The sequence below is a fragment of the Triticum dicoccoides genome, chromosome 1B (assembly GCF_002162155.2).
Source record: "Triticum dicoccoides isolate Atlit2015 ecotype Zavitan chromosome 1B, WEW_v2.0, whole genome shotgun sequence".
Classification (NCBI taxonomy): Eukaryota; Viridiplantae; Streptophyta; class Magnoliopsida; order Poales; family Poaceae; genus Triticum; species Triticum dicoccoides.
The window spans coordinates 612,010,695-612,026,442 of record NC_041381.1 but is presented as its reverse complement, the minus strand read 5'-3'; positions in this window follow the sequence as shown (position 1 = coordinate 612,026,442).

Genomic DNA, 15,748 nt, shown 5'->3' with positions numbered 1-15,748 from the left:
CAATACATCATTACTAGTCCAGATTCCTCCTGGTTATGGACAGGATAAAGGACTGCCGTGAGGAAAGCGCAATCTCAATTTTCTGCAACAATTGCACGGACAAGGGAATCATGAACGCCATAAGTCATCATGAAGTTACACACTTCGCTGACCTGGCGACCATAGTACAAAAATACTGTGCGATGGAGAGTGCCTGGAAAACCGAAACCAGGTTTTGGGACAATTCGGCCCTGAACATAACCCTAGTTCGAAATAAAAGGGTGCGTCATACTCAAGCACCTAGGTTAAAAACCAAAAAGCAAAAACCCCCTAAAGGGCACGGAACCTCACTGGAGGGATGGCTCAACGGACCCTGTAAAATCCATAGTACAGAGGGCGCCACTCCAACACATAGTCTTCGAGCATGTTGGATACTACGGCAGGTGGCCAAAAGTGGCGAAGGTTTTCTAGCCCCGGGTAACCAGCCCAACAGTACCAGTACGGTATTAACAGTCTTCGAGACTTTCGCATCAAATAATATGCGGAAACGAAAAATCCGCAGCCTCGCCGAAGTCTACCAAGTAGCAAAAACAAATCCATGGAGCGACATGGCTATCACCTTCAATGCCAGCGACGAACCTAAATTCCGAACAGCCCGAGCACCAGCCGCATTGGTCCTCAGTCCGATAGTGGACGGCTTTCGTCTTACCAAGGTACTCATGGATGGCGGCAGCTGATTAAACCTCATCTACGAGGAAACCCTCCAAAAATGGAAATTGACTGGAGCTGCATTGAGCGAAGCAGCACAACCTTTAGAGGAATAATCCCTAGTCGGGAAGTACATTGCACAGGAAAAATCACACAAGATGTAGTGTTCGGCTCACCGGACAATTACATGTCCGAGGAGGTCACGTTCCAAGTGGCCCCGTTCGGCAGCGCATATCACGCCTTGTTAGGGCGAGAGGCATTCACAATTTTCCAAGCTATACCCCATTACGGGTACATGAAGCTTAAAATGCCCGGGCCCAATGGAATCATCACTCTTGTCAGTGATCCAGATATAGCACTCCGCGCTGAAAATAAGACAGTCGCACTAGCCCTAGAGGCACTATCCGAAGCCCTAGCGGCAGAAGAACTCACTTCGCTGCGCTCCATGGTGGATAGGGACGATGTGATACTCGATAAGAGATCTAAGTCCACCTCTTTTAAACCAGTAGACAAAATAGTCAAATTCTAGGTCCATCCAACGGACCCCACAAAGACGGCCTCCATTGGGGCACAATTACACCCTGATGTAGAAGCCGCACTACGAGAATTCCTTCAGGAAAATTGGGACATTTTTGCCTGGCACCCTTCAGATATGCCATGAATCCCACGCAGGCTGGCAGAACACAGCCTAAATATCCTAAAGGGATTCAACCCAGTCAAACAGGCTCTTCGGAGATTTTCCGAACCCAAAAGGCAGGCAATGGGAGAGGAGCTAGCCAAACTCTTAGAAGCCGGATTCATCAGAGATATAAAACATCTGGACCGGCTAGCAAACCTAGTAATGGTACCAAAAAAGGACAAATCCTGGCGCCTTTGTGTCAATTTCAAAGACCTTAACAAGGCCTGTCCAAAGGACCCTTTCCCCCTCCCCCGCATCGACCAAATCATCGATGCTACCGCAGGGCACGATTCATTGTGCTTCCTCGACGCATACTCCGGATACCATCAAATCAAGATGGCGGAAAAAGACCAGGCTGCAACGGCATTCATTACTCCATACGGACCATTCTGCTTCAACACAATGCCCTTCAGACTCAAAAACGCCGGCGCAACATATCAGCGCATGATTCAGACATGTCTGGCTACCTAGATAGGCAAAACAGTGGAGGCATACGTAGACGATGTGGTCGTTAAGACCAAACACGTCGAAACTCTAGTAGACGATTTGAGGCTTACATTCGACAACCTCCGAGCATATGACATTAAGCTCAACCCGGAAAAATGTGTTTTCGTCGTACCAGCCAGAAAGCTCTTGGGCTTCATTGTATCCGGTAGAGGAATTGAAGCAAACCCAGCCAAGATCCGAGCTCTGTCACAATTGGATATCCCAAAGGACCTCAAACAAATACAAAAACTAACTGGATGCGTGGCGGCTCTAAGCCGCTTCATCTCCCATTTGGGAGAAAAGGCACTGCCCCTCTATCGCCTCCTCCGGCGCACCGAACACTTCGAATGGACGGATGCTTCCACGGCCGGACTCGAAGAAATTAAGGCCATATTGGCAACAAATCCGGTCCTGGCCGCGCCCAACCTGGGCGAACCGATGTTATTATATATCGTAGCAACCCATCAAGTTGTCAGTGCGGTACTCGTCGTCGAACGAGAAACAGAAGGGCACAAATTCCCTCTTCAAAAACCAGTGTACTACGTATCCATTGTCTTAACTCCATGCAAGTCCCGGTACCCACATTATCAAAAGATAGCGTATGTGGTGTTTATGGCATCCCGGAAGCTGCGACACTACTTTCAAGACTGTTCCATAACAGTGGCCTCCGAAGTACCTCTCAATGACATTATAAACAACCGCGACACGACAGGCAGGATTGCTAAATGGGCCATTGAGCTCCTACCATTTGACATAACCTACAAACCACGGTGAGCTATAAAGTCGCAAGTTTTGGCTGACTTCATCGCCGAATGGACCGAAGCCAAACTCCCTAAAGAGTACGGCGCATACTCTAATTGGATCATGCATTTCGACGGCTCCAAAATGTTAGCCGGCTTGGGGGCTGGCGTCGTCTTGACGTCCCCAACCGGAGACACGGTCCAATATGTACTTCAAATAATGTACACGGAGTCCAACAACACAGCCGAATATGAGGCCCTTTTACATGGTCTCCGGATGGCAATCTCCATGGGTATTCAACGCCTAGAGGTGCGCGGGGATTCAAACCTCGCAATATCCCAAGTAAATGGAGACTTTGACGCCAAGGATCCGAAAGTGGCAGCCTACCGTAACACCGTCCTAAAAATGTCAGCTCGGTTCGAAGGACTTGAATTCCACCATATAGCCCGGGATAATAACCAGGCAGCAGACGTGTTGGCATGCATCAGCGTAAAACGCGACGCCGTCCCTCCAAACATCTTCCTGGAGCGGCTCTTTAAGCCATCCGTATTATGGGAAGAGGAGTCCGGAAATAACAACCCGGAACCAACTGCACCACCCAACACGGAACATTCTGACACAATCGGTGGCTCAACAAATGAAATAACACCTTCAGCCCATGAAATAATGGCAGTAATTGCCCCGTGAACGGAACCATTCCTAGCCTACTTAAATAGGCAGGAACTTCCTGAAGACCAAAATGAGGCCCGCTGCATAGTTCGGCGATCTAAAGCCTACAAGGTCCATGAGGGAGAACTTTATAAGAAAAGTACAACCGGAGTCCTTCAAAGGTGTATCTCTGAAGAGGAAGGGCGAGATCTCCTGGATGAAATTCACGCCGGACTCGGCGGGCACCACGCCGCAGCCCGGGCCCTTGTAGGCAAGGCCTTTCGTACAGGATTTTATTGGCCGACAGCACGGGCAGATGCTCAAGACTTAGTCCAACGATGCGTCGATTGCCAGCTCTTTGCTAATAAAAGCCACATGCCACCCACCGCCCTCAAAACTATACCCATCACTTGGCCGTTCGCGGTCTGGGGGCTTGACATGGCTGGACCCCTTAAAGGGGGAACCCACAAGCAAAAATACTTATTGGTCATGGTGGACAAATTCACCAAATGGATAGAGGCCAAGCCGGTTAAAACGGCAGAATCCGGACCTGTGATAGACTTCATATCCGGGGTAGTACACCGTTTTGGCGTCCCCCACAGCATCATCACTGATAACGGCACGAATTTCACGGCTGACGAGGTTAAACTCTGGTGCAAAAACATGGGCATCAAGCTCGACTACGCTTCAGTCTATCACCCTCAAACTAACGGTCAAGTCGAACGAGCAAATGGTCTAATCATGAGCGGCATTAAACCCAGATTAGTGCGGTCCCTCACGGAATCTAACACGCACTGGGTAGAGGAGCTCGACTCCGTACTCTGGGGGCTGCGGACCATGCCAAACCGCACTACCGGATTCACACCATTTTTTATGGTATACGGCGCAGAGGCAGTTTTGCCCTGCGATATAATTCATGACTCACCTCGCGTGCGCATGTACGAAGAAAGGGAAGCCGAGTTGGATCGACAGGACAGTTTGGACGCCTTAGAGGAGGAGCGCGACGTGGCAAAATCCCGTTCTGCATTCTATCAGCAGCAGGCTCGAAGATATCGAAGCAGAGAAGTACGAACCAAAACTTACAATGTTGGCGAGCTAGTTCTACGCCTACCGGACAAGAAAAAGGACAAACTTAAGCCCAAATGGGAAGGTCCCTTCATCATCGACCAAGTCCTTACCGAGGTGCATACCGTCTATGCAACGCATCTAACAACCGACTCGAGCCAAACCCATGGAACGCAGCCCGTCTCCGAAGATTCTACGCCTAGCGCCGGACTCAGAGTTCGTCTCCTTCCTCCGTCCACCTTTCATATTTTTTCGCTGTCTTTTGTTTCCCTCCTTTTTCCTCCTTCTTTCAGTAAAAGCCTTTGACGGCTGATCTGTGCATTGTTCGCACACACTTGATGTGCTACTCGCACTCGTTATACCTGGGGGCTTCTTTAACAGAAGCTTATTTATACGGGCTTCATGCCCAACACATGTGTCATACTTCCGCATGTACCTTTTACTCACCATTATATGCACCGATATGACTTAAGTTTTGGCCAAGGTGGGTTGCCTGGCTCCTGTGCTTACCCCTACTTCCCGATTGTTCGGCTAGGAGGTAAAGGGAGCACCTCTGCGATTGTTATTGCCGGGTCAGCCGGATTTGTACCTCAGACTGGGTGAAGCCGAAGGCTAGCATTCTTAAGGGAATATTTGGTCGGTGACTTGAAAGATGATTTATTACTTATTTATTTATCTGCCCCAAGATGCTTTTTCTGCTCTTTTCGCAGTCCGGACATGCACTTTAGGGCATGCCTCCCAGGGAAAGGAACCCCTAACGGAACTATTCTCCCTGGAAGATGTTTCTTACTAACCATGTAATATAACATAGCTAGTTGGGCACTTGTCTGATAAAGCACTTATGACCCCTACGCCTGGTCTCCATGCATGCCCTGGTTTTTGTATAACCATGAGGGTATTCGGACACACTCCGGACTGTTGGGTCCCGAGGTTGAAGCGAAAAGGTCCGCAAAGACAAACGATCTACAATCCGACTAGAAGGCATTTTACATGTCATTTTAAATTACATCGTCAAACTGACTGATTGTACTCCTCTTCAATCCCATCTAACAGGCTGTCTAGTTTACAGTCACGTTGGGAATATTTCGCAGCCAACTCTACTTGGCCGTACATCAGGCTCACAGGGATCTCCTTCCCATCGGGCCCCACAGGTCCGACCTCGGCCATGTGGTTTGGATCAGCCTTCGTGTACCGCGTCTTCACCATGGCCCAGGCCTCCTTGGCGCCTTGACGGCAGGCCGATATCTTCCACAGACGGAAGCGTTGCCGTACTCCCTGAAGCTTCCCAGCAAGCCCTCCAAGACCCTCGGGTAGGGAGACGGAAGGCCATAAGGCCTAAACGACGCCGCTCATCGCCTGCCGGACATGTTCGTGCAGTTGCAGCAGCTCGGGAAGAAGGTCACCCGTGGAACCAGGCATTACCTCCGCCGGACGACCCGTGAGCACACCTACAGACACATTTCTGTCAATCGACTTCCTCGACGAACTCTTATTTTCAAAAGAGTTTGCTCAAGCACTTACTGTAAATGCCGCGACGAAGCCGCCAATTCTCCTTTACGGAGTTGGACAGCTGGACCCAAACATCTTTTAGTTCTTGGCCCAGCTGGGTGTTGGCATCTTGGAGTTTGTTCCTCTCCTGCTGCACCCTCATAAGCACCTTCTCGCCGGCCTTCAGCTGGCGCAGCATATGTTGCTTGTCCGGATCTAGTCCGGCACCCTCTGCATTATTATTGTCAGACTAAACGCACACGCCGCACTTCATAAACTACTTATCTTTTTGAAATATGTATTACCAGAGGGGGTCTCTGTGGCTCCCCCGGCGGCGGCTAGTGCGGCCTCAAGTTGGGACTTGCATTCTTGAAGCTCCTGGGACAGGTGGGTATTCTTCTCCGTAAGATCCTGCATAACAAATGATCCTTAAATCAGTTAGTTTAACTATTTTAAGTCTCGGGGGCTACTGGCATATATAACTATTAAAATTCCTCACCCGTATGTCTTTCACATACTGCTCCGTGGCTCTGGTTAAACCATCTTGAGCAGCACGGAGGTGCACGTCTCCCGCATTAAAGGCATTCAACGCCTCTGGGGAGAAACACGCGTCACGAAGAACTGTCCGACGGCGCCTGTGATTCATGGCGCTTTCCACCTCAGACCTGGTGGCGGACAACCTGTCGGCATCCTCCGTTGGAGGAGCATCCGGCTCGCGCCTTGCGCTCGCCTCCCCCTTCGGACCAGGTGTTGGAGCCTGGCTGGCGGAGGCTTGGTTGGCAACCTCTCCGGAAACAGTCCGGCGAGCGCTCTTTCTCCTGGAAGGATCATGAGCATTAATATACCTCCCAGGAGTCTTTCCCTTAAAGACAATGGTGCGCCATACCTTTGCGGCGATGTTTCGATTCGCTCCGCACTCCTCTTCCGCCTGCTGGGACGCACTGACCCTGGTTGGTCAGTCGCCGCGGGCTCGGCTTCCCGCCGTAAAGGCACCTCCTGCGAAGCACCGTTGGTACACGGTGGTCAGAAATAAGCATTAAAAGAGTAATGGTGTCAGGACTTCGGTCGTACTCACCTGGGAAGCCGGAGATAAACCGGGATAGTCAGCCGTAATGGCGACTAGAGCATTGTCTATGCTAAGTTGGTAGAACACCCCGTCAATCAGTTCCACCATTATGTCCGGATCCTCTTCGGAGGCCGGATCAAGGGATCTTCCCGGATCCTCGGGTTGTGGAGTCGGGCTTTGTATGCCCTCCACATCCCGGCACAGTTCCTGCGTCGAAATCATAAAGACACTTAACTTTGAAAGCACGAATCAGATATATAAACGTCCGCTTACCCAGCTCCAAGGGTTATTCATGGAGAATCCATTCAATGGACTCGTGTGGAGGAAGTCCTCCTTCTCCCTCTTGTACAAGCCGGACAGGATCTTCACCAGATCGGCGGCCGATCCCGGCCCCTTGCGGCCATGACGGGTGGCATCATTCTCCCCATTGAAATCGCACATGGGGTGGCCCCTATATTGGAGCGGCTGCACCCCTCACATAATGCATGTGGCCATGACTCCAATTATGGTCAGTCTGGAATGGGCCAGTAACCTTATCCGGCCCATCAGATATTGGACGCTCCTATCATCTTCCCGTTGAGGGTTCCGCGGGCGCCAAGTTAGGCGTTTCTTCAGAGGAGCGTTGCTAAACTCCAAGAGGCCGATCCGAACTGGATCCGGTAGCGGGGCGTCTTCCATATAGAACCACTCCGAAGGCCAGTCTTCGGACGCCTTCTTCGGGGTTCCGGATAGATATCCGGTCCCGGCGATGCGCCATATTTCGGCTCCGCCCACTTGATATATCGACCCCTCGTGAGAACGGGGTACGAGGAAAAACAATCTCTTCCACATCATAAAATGGGGCTCGATACCCAAGAACAGCTCGCAAAGAGCTACAAAGCCCGTGATGTGCAAGATGGAGGCAGGTGTGAGGTGGTGAAGTTGAAGTCCATAGAACTCCAGGAGCCCCCGGAGAAACAGATGTATGGGAAATCCGAGTCCCCTTATTAGGTAGGGGACGAAGCATACCCGCTCTCCTTTGGAGGGATTGGGAACACTCTCCGCCTGCTTCCCACCCTTGTAGGTGGCCAGTCCGGCTCAAACCGGAACCATAAAGGCTGTGGGAAGGTATCCCTCTGCTTGGAGCGTCACTAACTCGCTATGCGGGACTGAACATCTCCTCCAATCTCCTGGCTGAGGACTGGGAGCGTGAGAGGAGGAGCCGCGTCGACTGTCCATGTTGGAGTGGATTTTTGTCAGATGTGCTTCGATGAGTACTTGCGGAAGGAGGATGGTGTGATTCGGATCTGGATCCTCGCCTCTCTTATAGGCAGCTTATTCGCGCAGCTAGGGGGTAAAACGTAATAATGCCATGGCTTTTCGCATTCATACGACACGTGGAAGAGGGCCATTACTGGACCTGGGAGCCAAGGAGTGCAATATTTATAAGGAAACCGGACACTATTCGGGAAACACATGGAATATGGAGGAGAACCCGCCTTGCAAACACCGAAGACAATATACGCGCTGGACTCGTCGTCATTGAAGCCTGGTTCGGGGGCTACTGAGGGACTCCTAGAGTAGGGGGTGTCCGGATAGCCGAACTATCATCATCGACCGGACTCCAAGACTATGAAGATACAAGATTGAAGACTTCGTCCCGTGTCCGGATGGGACTTTCCTTGGCGTGGAAGGCAAGCTTGGTGATACAGATATGTAGATCTCCTACCATTGTAACCGACTCTGTGTAACCCTAGCCCTCTCCGGTGTCTATATAAACCGGATGGCTTTAGTCCATAGGACGAACAACAATCATACCATAGGCTAGCTTCTAGGGTTAGCCTCCTTGATCTCGTGGTAGATCTACTCTTGTAATACCCACATCATCAATATCAATCAAGCAGGACGTAGGGTTTTACCTCCATCAAGAGGGCCCGAACCTGGGTAAAACATCGTGTCCCTTGTCTCCTGTTACCATCCGCCTAGACGCATAGTTCGGGACCCCCTACCCGAGATCCGCCAGTTTTGACACCGACATCACTCCTCACTTCGGATTGTGGCTAAAAACCTTCAAGGTGGAACCGAAGATGATCGAGGGGCAGCACGCTGAGTGCGGAGGAGCTATAATAAGCAAGATGGACGATGCTCCATGGCCCGAAGGATATTTTCAAGAGGAGTTCGTCTTATGGCAACGTGACTGGTTTTACATCACAGCCCCCAGGGGCACCACATGGGTGGCGCCACCTACTTTTCGCTCGGGTCCCCCACCACGGCTAGCGTCATGGGTTAATGAAGGACTTATCTGGGGGCCGTCCAAAGACGTGCCCTTGCTACAGGACCGCATTCGAGATCTTCTAGAAAGAGATATCAATTTGACCATAGTGGCGCAAGTCATGCTGATTCGCCGCACACTGCCCTGCAAACATCGACCTCTCCGCCTGTGGGAATTTAATCCGGACGGACCACGAATCCTCCAACATTTCGTGGGTGCGACACCCGTGGAGATGTACAAATTGTTCTTCGGATCACAAGCAAGGTGTCCGGATTTGTCCGAGGACGCAGGTCTGAGCTGCAATCGCCCGGATGCTAAGGTAAGTAGCCCCGTATTTGGACACACCATCCGTATTTTCATCACAAAGTTACCCTTAACAGAGTTGTCCTTTGAACAGGAGTGGATAATGAAGGCAGAGCTTATCACGTGTCCAGCCCCCCTGCCCGAGACCGCGTCGAGTCCCATGCTAACCAGGATGCTGGAGGTCGCGCTTTTGGCAGAAGGCGAAGGGGGAACCAAGGAGCTACTGCCTCCGCGAAGGAGGCTGTTAGGAAGGGAAGAATCGAGAATTCCCCCGACCAGGGAAAGAAAAGGACTGCCTCTGAAGACCCGGAGGTGATGGCCTCAAAACGGGGGAAGAAATCTTCACCAGAGGGTTCGGCACCGGAGAACGCCCCGGCCTAATCGCCCCCTAAAGGGGACCTGCTCTCTCCCGAGACGTAAGTGAAGGGAGGGGTTCCATAATAAATGACACTCCTGTCTTATTTCTGAGGAAAGTGACCGAAACATTACCTTGCAGTTCGGATCTCAACCCTTCTCAGCAGAGCTCATCTTCAGGGGATCTTCGTCCGGAGATAATAGAGAGCGAAACGCCTCCTCATGTTGCACCGTCTCACGAGGCAGGCGATCCCGAGGTGTCGTCTCGGAGGGTTTTCCCATGTCCGGACCCTGAAAAAGGTGGTCAGGCTAGTCCGGCACCCTCTGGTGCGCAGTCGGAGGGGCTGAAGGATCTGCTTGGTAGGGCGTCCATCTGAGAAGAACACCGTATGTTGATGAATACGGTGATTGGAAGGGTTTCATCCGTGGAAAGCGGATTGTACGAGGCTGCCAAGAGTTTGCTAACAGGCTTTGAGGTACGCAAAAACTTGTACCTTTTGGTAGAGCCACATATTAAATGCACCCTGTATAAATAGTAGCCCCTGAGACTCTGTGTGTCTCAAGAGTGACGACGCACAGAGGATCATAACCCCAGGTATAATATGTCTCCTTTTCCATGAAGGTGACGAGGTGTTCGGTGGCTAGCCGGACTGATGAATCTGCCGAGCTAAAGCGGCAACTTGACGTAGCAGATGCCGAAATTGCGCATGTAAATAAGCGGCTGGACGAGGCACAAGGTATGTTCCAAAGACACCTGGTAATAGGAGCTCGATGCTCGGGCCTTATATATATGTGCTTAATGTAGATGGTGCTGCTGCCGTGGAGAACCTTCGGGTGGAACTTGCCCGAGCCAAGGAGCAAGCAAGGAGAAGCGACGCGGCTGCCGTTAAAGCGCCTGAAGAGCCAAAAGCCGAACAGGCTGCTCACTGCCAGATCAAAAAGGTGGTAGCCGAAATGGCCATAAAATTGAAGGATGCTACCGACCGCTGTAAATTTCTTGAACAAGAAGATAGGGCATCTCAGAAGGACCTTGAAAAGATCACTGCCGAAGCCAAGGATACTCGCTCTGCAATGAGAGCTATGAAGGAGGAGCTGCGTCAGGCCAGAGATATCATGTCTGGAAAGCCCTATATGCTGCGGATGAAGTTCGGAGACCCCAAGTATGCTCCGTTAGACCGGCAGTGGAGTGCAGAAAACACTTATCTGGATTTGGCAGCTAGTGCGGCGGACGCGACCGAACACTTCCGCGGCCGAGGTGAACATGGATTGGAAGAGCTTTTCTGGTTGTAGTTCCACAATCTAGAACACCCACTTTCGGTATCCGACCGTTTGGCCGCCTGGGCGGAGCTGAACAGGTTATCCGGACTCGCCATGAGGTATGTTGCGAGTCGTCTGTGGCCAGAGAAGCCGGAGCCGAAGAGTTATTTTGGCTTGGTGCAGCAGTTCCTTGGTTCGGTGCCGCATGCTGATGCAATGAAGAGGTCGGCGTGCATAGAGGGCGCACGGATTGCTCTTGCCCGTGTCAAAACATACTGGGCGGATATGAAGGCCAGCGTTGTTGCATCCCGGGATTCGGACGAAAGCCGAGTACCTGCCAAGCACTATTTTGAGGAAGTTCTCCATGGCGCTCGTTTAATAGAGTAGCAGTGCTCGAAGGATGTTGTGTTCGAATAGCTTATACTATTTGTAAAACGAATATTTTGATGGAAAATCTTTTTATACTTGTGCTTGCAAGAATTATGATGCCTCCTGTGCGGCCGTTTAATGTATATATTTGTATATAACCTGAAAGATGACAGTCGTTGGCTTCAGCCCCCACGCATAGAATGCGGAGGTGTTTGCAAAAAGGCGCCTTTTCACACTTAATCCAATGTCTTGGTCCCATAAAGGAGCTGGTGGCGCGGCGAACTAGGCAACCGGACTATAATGCTTTATCACTTTCACTTAGCCATAGGAGTTTGACAGTGGGGCTACTGAATAGCCCCTAGGGGCACCGCACTCACCCAAATTCGGGGCGCGAGTGTGCCTGACCGGGAAGCGACCCTTCATTAATGCGGAGGAATCCTAAAGATTCCGAAAGTCATCGAGTGGTTGACCAGTCTCTCGCTATATCATGACAGTCGGTTTTCGGCTTTCTCTACTGAGGTGCTCACCTGGCCGAACCTGGGCACAATCACAGTAGTTCTCCTGGTGCCGCATTAGCCGATATGACGGAACGTAAGGCAGCAAAACACAGGAGCCGGGGAAACCCAACATTTGACCAAAGACATGATTCGGAGCTAATGCATATAAGGCCAAACTCGCGACGCCGAACTGTTGGGGAATGTAGCAGAAATTCAAAATTTTCCTACGTGTCACCAAGATCTATCTATGGAGAAACCAGCAACGAGGGGAAGAAGAGTGCATCTACATACCCTTGTAGATCGCTAAGCGGAAGCGTTCAAGAGAACGGGGTTGAAGGAGTCGTACTCGTCGTGATCCAAATCACCGGAGATCCTAGTGCCGAACGGACGGCACCTCCGCGTTCAACACACGTACAACCCGGTGACGTCTCCCACGCCTTGATCCAGCAAGGAGAGAGGGAGAGGTTGAGGAAGACTCCATCCAGCAGCAGCACAACGGCGTGGTGGTGGTGGAGGAGCGTGGCAATCCTGCAGGGCTTCGCCAAGCACCGCGGGAGAGGAGTAAGAGAGGTAGGGCTGCGCCAATAGAGGGAGAAACTCGTGTGTTGGGCAGCCCCCAGACCTCATGTATTTATAGGGGGAGGGGAGGGGGCTGCGCCCCCTCTAGGGTTCCCTCCCCAAGGGTGGCGGCAGCCCCCAGATGCCATCTGGGTGGCGGCCAGAGGGGGAGAGGGGGGAGGCGCACCTAGGGTGGGCCTTAGGGCCCATCTGCCCTAGGGTTTGCCCCCTTCCCCACTTCCCTGCGCCTTGGGCCCTGTGGGGGGGTGCACCAGCCCACCTGGGGCTGGTCCCCTCCCACACTTGGCCCATGCAGCCCTCCAGGGTTGGTGGCCCCACTTGGTGGACCCCCGGGACCTTCCCGGTGGTCCCGGTACGTTACCGGAAAAACCCGAAACTTTTCCGGTGACCAAAATAGGACTTCCCATATATAAATCTTTACCTCCGGACCATTCCGGAACTCCTCGTGACGTCCGGGATCTCATCCGGGACTCCGAATAACATTCGGTAACCACATACAAACTTCCTTTATAACCCTAGCGTCATCGAACCTTAAGTGTGTAGACCCTACGTGTTCGGGAACCATGCAGACATGACCGAGATGTTCTCCGGTCAATAACCAACAGCGGGATCTGGATACCCATGTTGGCTCCCACATGTTCCACGATGATCTCATCGGATGAACCACGATGTCAAGGACTCAATCGATCCCGTATACAATTCCCTTTGTCTAGCGGTATTGTACTTGCCCGAGATTCGATTGTCGGTATCCCGATACCTTGTTCAATCTCGTTACCGGCAAGTATCTTTACTCGTTCTGTAACACATCATCCCGTGATCAACCCCTTGGTCACATTGTGCACATTATGATGATTTCCTACCGAGTGGGCCCAGAGATACCTCTCCGTCAACCGGAGTGACAAATCCCAGTCTCGATTCGTGCCAACCCAACAGACACTTTCGGAGATACCTGTAGTGCACCTTTATAGCCACCTAGTTACGTTGTGACATTTGGTACACCCAAAGAATTCCTACGATATCCGGGAGTTGCACAATCTCATGGTCTAAGGAAATGATACTTGACATTAGAAAAGCTTTAGCATACGAACTACACAATCTTTGTGCTAGGCTTAGGATTGGGTCTTGTCCATCACATCATTCTTCTAATGATGTGATCCCGTTATCAACGACATCCAATGTCCATGGTCAGGAAACCGTAACCATCTATTGATCAACGAGCTAGTCAATTAGAGGCTTACTAGGGACATGGTGTTGTCTATGTATCCACACATGTATCTGAGTTTCCTATCAATACAATAATAGCATGGATAATAAACGATTATCATGAACAAGGAAATATAATAATAACTTAATTATTATTGCCTCTAGGGCATATTTCCAACAGTCTCCCACTTGCACTAGAGTCAATAATCTAGTTCACATCGCCATGTGATTAACACTCACAGGTCACATCACCATGTGACAAACATCCAAAGAGTTTACTAGTGTCACTAAACTAGTTCACATCATCATGTGATTAAGACTCAATGAGTTCTGCGGTTTGATCATGTTTTGCTTGTAAGAGAAGTTTTAGTCAACGGGTCTGCAACATTCAGATCCGTATGTACTTTGCAAATCTCTAGGTCATATTGTAAATGCTGCTTCCACGCTCCACTTGGAGCTATTCCAAATGGTTGTTCCACTATATGTATCCTGTTTGCCACTCAGAGTCATTCGGATAGGTGTTAAAGCTTGCAACAACGTAACCCTTTACGTCAAACTCTTTATCACCTCCATAATCGAGAAACAAATCCTTATTCCTCTAAGGATAATTTTGACCGCTATCTGGTGATCCACTCCTTTATCACCTTTGTACCCACTTGCCAGACATGTGGCAAGGCACACATCAGGTGCGGTACTTAGCATAGCATACTGTAGAGTCTACGTCTGAAGCATAGGGGACGACATTCGTCCTTTCTCTCTCTTCTGCCATGGTCGAGCTTTAACTCTTAACTTCATACCTTACATCTTAGGCAAGAACTCCTTCTTTGATTGATCCATCTTGAACACCTTCAAGATCATGTCAAGGTATATGCTCATTTGAAAGTACCATTAAGCGGTTTTGATCTATCCTTATAGATCTTGATGCTCAATGTTCAAGTAGCTTAATTCAGGTTTTCCATTGAAAAACACTTTTCAAACAACCCTATATGCTTTACAGAAAATTCTACATCATTTCTGATCAACAATATGTCAACAACATATACTCATCAGAAATTCTATAGTGCTCCCACTCACTTCTTTGGAAATACAAGTTTCTCATAAACTTTGTATAAACCCAAAATCTTTGATCATCTTATCAAAGTACATATTCCAACTCCGAGATGCTTACTCCAGTCCATGGAAGGATCGCTGGAGCTAGCATACCTTTTAGCATCCTTAGGATCGACAAAACCTTTCTGATTGTATCACATACAACCTTTCCTTACGAAAACTGGTAAGGAAACTCGTTTTGACATCCGTCTGCCAGATTTCATAAATGCAGCTAATGCTAACATGATTCCGACGGACTTAAGCATCGCTACGGATGAGAAAATCTCATCGTAGTCAAATCCTTGAACTTGTGAAAAACTCTTCGCCACAAGTCGAGCTTCATAGACGGCGACATTACCGTCCACGTCCGTCTTCTTCTTAAATATCCATTTATCTCAATGGCTTGCCGATCATTGGGCAAGTCCACCAAAGTCCATGCTTTGTTCTGATACATGGATCCTATCTCGGATTTCATGGCTCCTAACCATTTGTCGGAATTTGGGCCCACCATCGCTTCTCCCTAGCTCATAGGTTCATTGTTGTCTAGCAACATGACCTTCAAGACAGGATCACCGTACCACTGCGAAGCAGTACGCGTCCTTGTCGTCCTACGAGGTTCGGTAGTGACTTGATCCGAAGCTTCATGATCAATATCATAAGCTTCCACTTCAATTGGTGTAGGTGCCACGGGAACAACTTCCTATGCCCTGCTACACACTGGTTGAAGTGATGGTTCAATAACCTCATCAAGTCTCCACCATCCTCCCACTCAATTCTCGAGACAAACCTTTCCTCGAGAAAGGACCCGATTCAAGAAACAATCCCTATTGCTTTTCGATCTGAATTAGGAGGTATACTCAACTGTTTTTGGGTGTCCTATGAAGATGCATTTTATCCGCTTTGGATTCGAGCTTATCAACTTGAAACTTTTTCACATAAGCGTCGTAGGCCCAAACTTTTAAGAAACGACAACTTAGGTTTCTCCA